Source organism: Drosophila subpulchrella, unplaced genomic scaffold (genome assembly GCF_014743375.2).
Source record: "Drosophila subpulchrella strain 33 F10 #4 breed RU33 unplaced genomic scaffold, RU_Dsub_v1.1 Primary Assembly Seq380, whole genome shotgun sequence".
NCBI classification, from domain to species: Eukaryota; Metazoa; Arthropoda; class Insecta; order Diptera; family Drosophilidae; genus Drosophila; species Drosophila subpulchrella.
Genome location: NW_023665602.1, coordinates 75,157 through 84,202, shown reverse-complemented (window position 1 = coordinate 84,202; position 9,046 = coordinate 75,157). Strand labels below are relative to the sequence as shown.

The 9,046-nt window shown below is 46.7% G+C and overlaps 1 long non-coding RNA gene across 1 annotated transcript; it reads left to right on the top strand.

The window, feature by feature from the left end:
- The first annotated feature begins 1,145 nt into the window (after positions 1-1,145).
- LOC119561885 lies at positions 1,146-1,632 on the top strand. Its single transcript, XR_005221493.1, has 3 exons — positions 1,146-1,241; positions 1,302-1,440; positions 1,498-1,632. It is a non-coding gene; the product is annotated as an uncharacterized LOC119561885 (long non-coding RNA).
- Positions 1,633-9,046: the final 7,414 nt, after the last annotated feature.

The window sequence follows — 9,046 nt, the reverse complement described above, 5'->3', positions numbered from 1 at the left end:
TGAAAGGCGAACGTCCCACCCTAGTCTTCCCTCAGGGCTGTTGCAGTCGTATTTGAAGCGTGCGTGGGTTCTGGGTGCCTTTCTCGCCGATCTTGCATGCGGCGGTGGTGCTGTCGACGTCCTGCGCTGCTCGGAGGATCTGTTGTCTCCGCTCGCTTGTCTAGGGCAACCGTCCGACGTAGCTAGAGCAGTCCTCGTAACAGCCGACAGAGTTTCCTCTGTGCAAACTGGCTCCTATACCGGACTCAAAGACAACCGTCGGGTGCTACAACCTTTCGACTCCACGTCGGGACCGTTGGGATACGACTCCTGACTCAATGAATTTAATGGGTGCGCTTTCCACACAACCGTCGTGCGCCACAGACCATCAATACCACGTCAGGATCGGCAGGATACTTTTCCTGAGCCTAAGGACTCAAACACAATCAGTTAACCCCACGTTAGGATCGACAGGATACGTCCGTTCAATTCCTACTCAACTAATCGGGCAACCGTCTGACGTAGCTAGTGCAGTTTTTGGACCAGTCGACCGAGCCTCCGCTTAGCAGTGTATTTGCCTTTGAGGACCTTAGCTACCTGTGTCGCAATTTGGAGGCTTGTGCTGTCTCGAACGTCTCGTCGTAGCGATCTTGCTCCATGCTGATTTTCACGGATGAACTTGCTTGAAGTTGTTCTCTCGCTTTCTGTTTCTCGATGAATGAATCGAGTCCTCTCGCTCTTTCTCTTGATTCATTTCCACCCTCAGACGCTTCCCCAAGGTATAAGGAACTCTCGTTTCTCCTCTCCGGCCGTTATCCTGAGAATCTTGAAGCCTTTGAGTCCTTGCGATCCTTTTATGGACGCCCAACAGCTTTCTGATGAGCTTCACTGCGCCGATCTTCCGTCTTACTCTCCTTCCCACGACGTCTTCCTCTTAGATATAATTTTCCTAGTTCCGATGTTGCCGTTGACATTGAAACTTCTCCATTCTAACAGATTCCCTCGGGACTCGCGGTTTTGTCGTCGTTTTCTTTAGTTTCGATGGTCACACTAGAGCTTTCCGATCGGTTGCGTGCTATCGATACTCTGTAAGGCAGCTTTGCCACCCGATCGACGCGATATCTCCCAGTGTGACCTTCCATATGCCGATATTTCCAGTATTTTCGTGCCCATCGATCGACACTACCGTCCAGTGCCAATCGACCGCCTATCGAGACGCTCCTTCCCTATGCGTGTGTTGAAGAGGTGAAATTTACACGCCGGTAAGTTTTCTCTTTATATTTCCACATTTCCCTCTTCTCTGATCCTTTTTTCTCATTCAGCCTTACGCCCTTGAACTGCTCTCGGACTGGCTGTCAACTGCCGGAGACGCAAAGAGATGACCTGACAGAAAGCCTTTATTCGGCTGACGGGAGAGTGCCCCCTTTCCCGTAGCTACCCCTCACCCACTTCTCTGTATGCGTGAGTATGAGATTCCTCTTCGCAGAGCACCGCTTAAATGTTCTTATCTTGTTTCAGATAACCCCGCTCCTGTCGTGTAACTATTATCTTTGTTTTTGCGCGATTGTGACTGTTCGATGCAGATCGCCAGCGCCTAGACATGCGCGCATAGGCGTACGACGGCACCTGCAGCGCTCTTTGCTTATCTTTGTCGCCTTCTTTCTTATACCACTAAAGCTGTCGCTTATCTATTCAGCATCTACTTTGTAAGCCTGCATATGTCTATATGAATACATTTTAATATAATTATTCGTGCGTTATTAATTATAAATATAAGGGTGGCATATTTGTTGTCTTCCCCATAAACATTTGGTGACCCCGACGTGATAGCAGTTTTTATCGGAGTCTGCAACTCGGTCTCGCGATTGTTTAATATAGTTTAAGCAAACGCTTTGTTTCGCTGAACATACATACATACATATGTGCATATAAAAGTACACAGCCGGCCGTTGGATTTTTTGTACATTTTGAAACTGTGAAATAATTCTTAACAAAGTGAATCGCATTTAATCTTTCTAATAGCGCATATTACATATATATATGTACATATAGCCATGCATACATTTGTTTGCCAGTTACATAATCCGCTGTTGCTAGGCAGGCAATTTATCGGCAAGAGCAACAACAACCAAGTTAAAGGTTCCGTTGCATTTTGGCGACGCTTGTTTACCTTTACATTTTCGCGGTAAAGGGTATACGGTGTTTTGTGCCTCTAACGTGGTCGGACATTTTATTTTATTTCATTTTTTTTCTTTCTTGTGATTGAAAAATGTCTGATACGGAAAACTCGGTTCGGGCTCAAAATAAATCCACAAGTGACGTCGACTACTACCGAATCAAAGCCCAATCTATTTTGCGGCAAATGAGCTCGATGAAATGCTATTTAAACGCTGATGCGAAGCTGATTTGCTGGCGCGAATGGAATGGATCAATTCCTTAAATCAGGCATTTGATTCTGCGCAGACATCGTTGGAAAGACTGAATTTTGCAGAGATTTCGAGCGACCATCGGATTGAATTTGCTGAGGTTTTTATGGATGTGATGGCGAAACTAAGCCGAGGCTTGGCGGCTCATCGCTAGTCACAATTGCCGCTGCAAATTCAACATCTATTGACATCACTAATAATGCGGATCTTTCTTTTCGATCTAGGAAGCCTCGGTTGCCAAATTTGGAAATTGCTCGTTTTCATGGATCCTACTCTGAGTGGCCGGATTTTCTTGCGACTTTCACTACGGTCATCGGAAATGATGATGAGCTAAGCGACATTGAAAAATTACAATATTTGCGTTCGAGTTTGGGCGGCGTGGCTCTGGAAACCATACGCTCGCTCGAACCCTCGAATGCTAATTTTAAAAAGACTATGAATTTGCTGGCAATCGATTTGATAAAAAAGTTTTACTCTTTTAGGCACATGTTCAGGCAATATTCGGTTTAAAGGGTGTCGAGAAGGGATCTTCGAAGTTTCTTCGGGAGCTGAGCGATTGCATGAATTCGCATCTGCGAGCAATTCGAACCCTGGCCAATACGCAACAAATTTTGGATGGACTTTTAATTCACATCGTCACTGGATTTGTCAATCACTGAGCTGTCTACCTGGAATGCTATGGAGTCGTTTTTGGAAAAGAGGTGCAGGGTGATGGAAAACTTGGATCAAGCCTTGGTAACTCAAACACCAGGCCAGCAGGTGGGAAAAAACTTGCACAAATATAAACAAAACACACTTATTGCTTCTGCTACTAACTCAAATCATTTGACATGTTTATTTTGCGATGCACGGGATCATTATTTGCCAAAGTGTTCTCGATTTTTAAATTTGAGTCCGAATCTTCGATACAGAGAAGCAAGGAAGTTGCACCTTTGCCTCTACTGTTTGCGCAAGGGGCATAGTTTGCAGCAATGCAAGTCGACTCACTGCAAATATTGTCGCATGAAGCACCATTCATTATTACACATGAACCATGACCCATCCGCAACATCCAACTCATTTTCATCTCCATCATGCGATCCATCCTCGAGCTCTCAGCCATTACCATCAGCATCATTAGTATTATGTTCGCATACATAATCGCATCCTGATCATCATTTAAAAAGCCCTCCACCCAAAACCTTAAATATTTTGCCGATCGACTACTTATTGCTTCCAACTGCTATTATCTACGTTAGAAATAGAATTGGAGCATTTATGCCTTGCCGAGCAATTTTAGATTCGGCCTCCCAGCTAAACTTTATAACCTCTCGCTTAGCTAGCCAACTAAACTTGAATCATAAAAGATCGCAAACGTCGATTTCTGGGATAGGAGAATCTTCCATGATCTCTGATAAGACTGTCGATATTCTTGAGCAATCACGGGATGCAAGCTATCTTGCGGCATTCACAGCGGTTGTGACTCACAGTATTACTGATTATCAGCCCCATTTCAATATAAATGCAACATCATGGAGGATACCGCAAGACATTTCACTCGCTGACCCTTATTTCAATCAATCACAACGAATTGACCTTTTACTCGGCGCTGGGTTGTTTTTCGAAATAATTTCTATGGGAAAAATTAATTTGGATAGGGCTTTGCCAACTCTTCAGAATACCAAACTTGGTTGGATAGTCTCTGGAGGGTTATTATCGAACATGCCAACTCATAAATCGGTTTTACAAACCAGCATCAAGGACCCAGCTGATCATTCCGATGACACACTTTCCGCCATAGTAAAGCGATTTTGGGAAATTGGGGACTTCACTTCGTCTAAGCCATCTTTATAGCCGGAAGACTTGCGATGTGAGCAGCTTTTCACTGAAAATTGCATTAGACTTGGAAACGGCCAATACTCTGTTCGTCTCTTGTCCAGGTGATTCTTATTGCTTGGCTCGTCGTCGTTTCAAGAGTTTGGAAGCTAAACTAGATAGAAACCCAGCCCTGAAAGCTCAGTATTCAGCATTTTTGAGGGAGTATATCGATCTAGGTCACATGTCTCTTGTAACTAAGGAACCGTCAGAAACACAATTATTTTTGCCCCACCATTGCGTACATAAGCAGGAGAGCACGAGTACGAAGCTTCGTGTCGTTTTTGATGGATCTGCTAAAACAACTTCTGGTAGCTCTCTGAACGACTTACTTCTGGCAGGACCAACAATTCAACAAAAAATCTTCAATATACTGCTTCGCTTTCGATTTTTTAAAGTTGCCCTTTGTGGAGATATCTGCAAGATGTACCGTTGCGTGCGTGTTTCGTACCCGGATGATTTCTTGCAGTGCATCGTTTGGGGAGAGAGCTCCACGAAAGAGTTGAGTGTTTTTAAATTGAACACGGTGACTTATGGAACCAAGCCAGCTGACTTCTTGGCTATAAGGGCCATGCATCAACTCTCTTACGATGAGCAGGAATCATTTCCTATTGGAGCAAAAATTGTTCGTAGAGATTTCTATGTGGATGATTTAATATCTGGTGGGGACTCAGTTGAGGAGGTGAGAGAAATTCGTCGTCAGGTGAAGGAACTACTGTCGCGAGGCCACTTTCCAATTCGCAAATGGTGTTCGAATGAGTCAGCAGCCCTGGAAGGAGAGTCTGAATGCGACAAGGAGCAGGTTATCAAATTTCACGATAGATCAGATGTCGCCAAGGCATTGGGACTAGTCTGGGATCCATCTTCTGATCGGCTCCTATTTCATTTTTCTCAACTGCCAACCAATCAACGACCCACCAAGCGGGTTGCATTGTCAACGATTGCCAAATTCTATGATCCACTCGGTTTAATAACTCCTATTATCACAAAATCTAAGATTTTTCTGCAATCTCTATGGAGTGCGAACGTGGATTGGGATGATGCACTGCCAGAGCCCATTCTTTCGTCATGGGAGGAGTTGACCTCACAGTTATCGGTCGTACAGAACTTAAAATTCCCACGATTCGTACTGCAACCAAGGGCTTCCGTTGAGTTGCATGATTCTGCGATGTTAGCATGTCAGCTTATGGAGCGTGTCTATACTTGCGATCGGAGACCAATGGAGAATCGAAAGTCTGTCTGCTCTGTGCCAAGTCAAGGGTAGCTCCATTGAAGGCCTTAAGAATTCCAAGATTAGAACTTTCCGCAGCGCTTTTATTGGCTGAGCTAATCGTAAACGCCAAGGAAGCCATAGATTTCGATTGCACCTTTCATTGCTTGTCGGACTCGTCCATTGTGTTGGCGTGGATTCGGCAACCTCCGAGGGAGTTTAACGTTTTCGTATCAAACAGAATCGCGAAACTTCAGGAGATGACGAAAGACATGTCTTGGCATCACGTTCCTACAAACTTGAACCCGGCAGACGTCGTATCGCGAGGATGTACCCCAAGAGAATTGTTGGAACATTCCCTTTGGGCTAACGGGCCTCCATTCCTTCTGCAAAGCTCGTCAAATTGGCCGTCCCTGCTAGACTCAGTAAAGGATCTTCCAGAGCGCCGTTCTGTGGCTCTAATTGGGGCCGTTTGCATAGACAGTTCATCAAACTGCACATTCCTCAACTCTTTCGATAAGTTGCAGCGCGTATTTGCATACATTTATCGATTCTAAAAGGTCGACTTTCGGTGAAGGAGATCAACTCTGGAACTGTACTTCTTTTGTGGAGCATCCAACAGTTTAACTTGGCGAAGGAGTTTGGATCTCTTAGCCAGGGCAAGCCGTTTCCACAGAAAAGCAAGCTGGTTTCGCTTAGGCGTATACTCGGCTCCGATGGGTTACTTCGCATGGGTGGAAGGCTTCAGAACGCAAACTTGGACTACGATACGAGGCATCCGATACTGTTGCTCAAGGATCATCCAGTCACCAAGGCGATCATCGTTTATTATCATGAGAAATATTTGCATGGAGGATCGCAGGCGCTGCTTGCCGCATTACGGCAAAGGTACTGGCCGATTGGAGGCCGCAAGTTCGTCGCCAGCGTTATCAACAAATGCGTCCGATGTTTCCGAATGAAGCCTGTTACTTGGGAGCACGTCATGGGTAGCCTTCCAGCAAATAGGGTGCAGCCTAATTTAGCTTTTCATACCACAGGAGTGGACTATTGTGGGCCATTCTATCATAAGACAGAGGCCAGAAATAAGGCACCCCACAAGTGCTATATCGCCGTTTTTGTCTGTTTTTCCACGAAGGCTGCTCATTTGGAAGTGGTCCAGGATCTCACGACGGATTCTTTCATCGCAGCGCTGAGGAGATTCATCAGCCTTAGAGGCAGTCCGCGTAACATTTGGAGCGACAATGCTACACACTTTGTCGGTGCAAAGACCGAGCTTGCCGAGCTGAAAGAGCTCTTTTTGAGCGAGCAGCACACAGCATCGATATCTTCCGTCTGTTTAGCTGATGGGATCGATTGGAAGTTCATCCCTCCGCGTTCCCCGCACTTCGGTGGTTTATGGGAGGCCGCTGTGAAGTCAGCTAAATTTCACTTTTACAGAGTAGTCGGTGCATCCATCTTAGCCATCGATGATTTAAGAACTCTTGCATATGAGATTTCTGCCATCCTTAACTCCCGTCCACTTTGTCCAACTTCTACACTAAGTTTCCTGAGCCTGGCATTACTCATTTCCACGAAGACCGCCTCAGCAGATGGCAGCGGGTTACCTAGGTGCAGCAACATTTCTGGAAAAGGTGGACCAGCGAGTATTTGTCCCTACTTCAAGAGAGGAGCAAGTGGCGCGTCGAAACGTCTAACATCAAGGTTGGACGCATAGTTTTGCTGAAGGAGGACAACGTTCCATCCTTGAGATGGCAGCTTGGGTGCATCCAGGAAGTCATACCAGGCGGGGACGGAGTCATCAGAGTAGCTATGGTCCGTACAGCTACGCCTCTGATCAAGAGAGCCGTCGCCAAGCTAGCCGTTCTGCCCATCGATTCCGAGATAGTTGGAACCTTACCTCTTCCAACGGGGGGAGTATGTTCCGAGCAGATCGCCAGCGCCTAGTCATCCGCGCATAGGTGTACGACGGCACCTGCAGCGCACTTTGCTTATCTATGTCGCCTTCTTCTTATACCACTAAAGCTGTCACAACTTCAGCAACTACTTTGTAAGCCTGCATATGTCTATAAGAAGATCTTGGAGCCAAGTTTTTTACACATTCACAGTCCGTCTGCCGCTCCGGATAAACGCTATACATTTTAATATAACGTATTCGTGCGTTATTAATTATAAATATAAGGGTGGCAAATTTGATGTCTTCCCCATAAACAGCGACTTTGGCCCGTCTCAGTGCAAGTGTTTTGTGTTTTACTTTCAGAGAATTTATTTTTAAACACTTAGTGTTTGGTCGACACCCGGATTCCAGATGCCACCACCCTCACCCGGAACTTAAGCGTCCCCTGCTGGAGCAGTGTGTACCGAACTCCTCGCCTATTGAGCGATGGGCTCCTCCACTAAACCTGGCGACCATTTTTCCTTACGGACCTCGAACCACGGCGCGTCCCCTGGCTTGGGGTCCACCGTCACCGTCTGGTCTTCTCCCTTCTGCTCTCCACCGGTTTTCGGCCACACCCACGGTCATGTTCCAAGATGAACCTCTGGCTTGATCTATCCAGTATCCGGGGAAGGGGGAGCCCATGGGATTACCGTGGCCTTTGCCTTCTACTCCTTCTTCTTCCGGGCTTTCAGCTGATACGCCTCTTGCAGAACCTCGCTGAAGCGCAGCTTGCCTTCTCGTCTCTACCCGTGACGCGTGTGCTCATCGTAGATCGCTCCTTCTCCTTTCTGGCCATGTAGCCTTGGTTTTGGGGATACCCTTTTGGCCGTCGCCGTTATTTCCCTCGAGCTTCTCTTAGGGACCGCTGCCATTTTGCTTAGATTCCTAGTCTTACTCTTCTCGTCGTTTGGTGACTGCAGTTGAGATTCGGCTGGTGCCGCCGACGCGTGTTTGTGCTTTACGGCACGATTCTTTCCATCGTACCATCTCTCCCCTTTCTTCTGTGACATGCATTTTAGACATTAGTACCGTACTGTTTCCTTTGGCCTTGCCTGTCGTTTCGTTGGTCTGGTTAAGGCTTCACCCGATGGTGTCCTGGTTTTGGGAGTGAGCTCCGTTGACTCCGACTTTGGCTTGACGCTTGTGAGGAGCTAAATAACTCCACACAAATAGAAGCAGAGATCGACTGTACGGAGGCCTGCCAGCTGCTGGATGCGCAGCGAATACGCGTAGTAACGGCATTGCGGGAAAAGAGAGTTTGGAGTTCGGTTCAAAAGAGTTTGGAGAATTCAGTTCGAGAGAGTTTAGAGAGTACGAGGAAAGAGAGCTTAAAGAGAAAGAGCGAAAGGTTAACGCCGCGTTTCGTACCCTAGTGTGGGGTCGTGTGCAGAGGGTGAAAGGTCGAACGATAAAACCGCGGACTTTGGACCCTGAAGTGGTGCCGTGCGCAGAAGCCGAGGATTAATGGTACCAGGAGTCTCATTTAAGTGGGTCCAGCGCTGGAAGCAGGATCAGTTGATCACGAGGATTCAATCCGCCACGATCAGTGAATTGTAAAAGTCGAAGTACCAAGTCAACCAGCAGCAAGTCAGCAACAACAGATCCAGTCGTCGGAAGTAGCGCAGTGGGAAGGCGTAACGC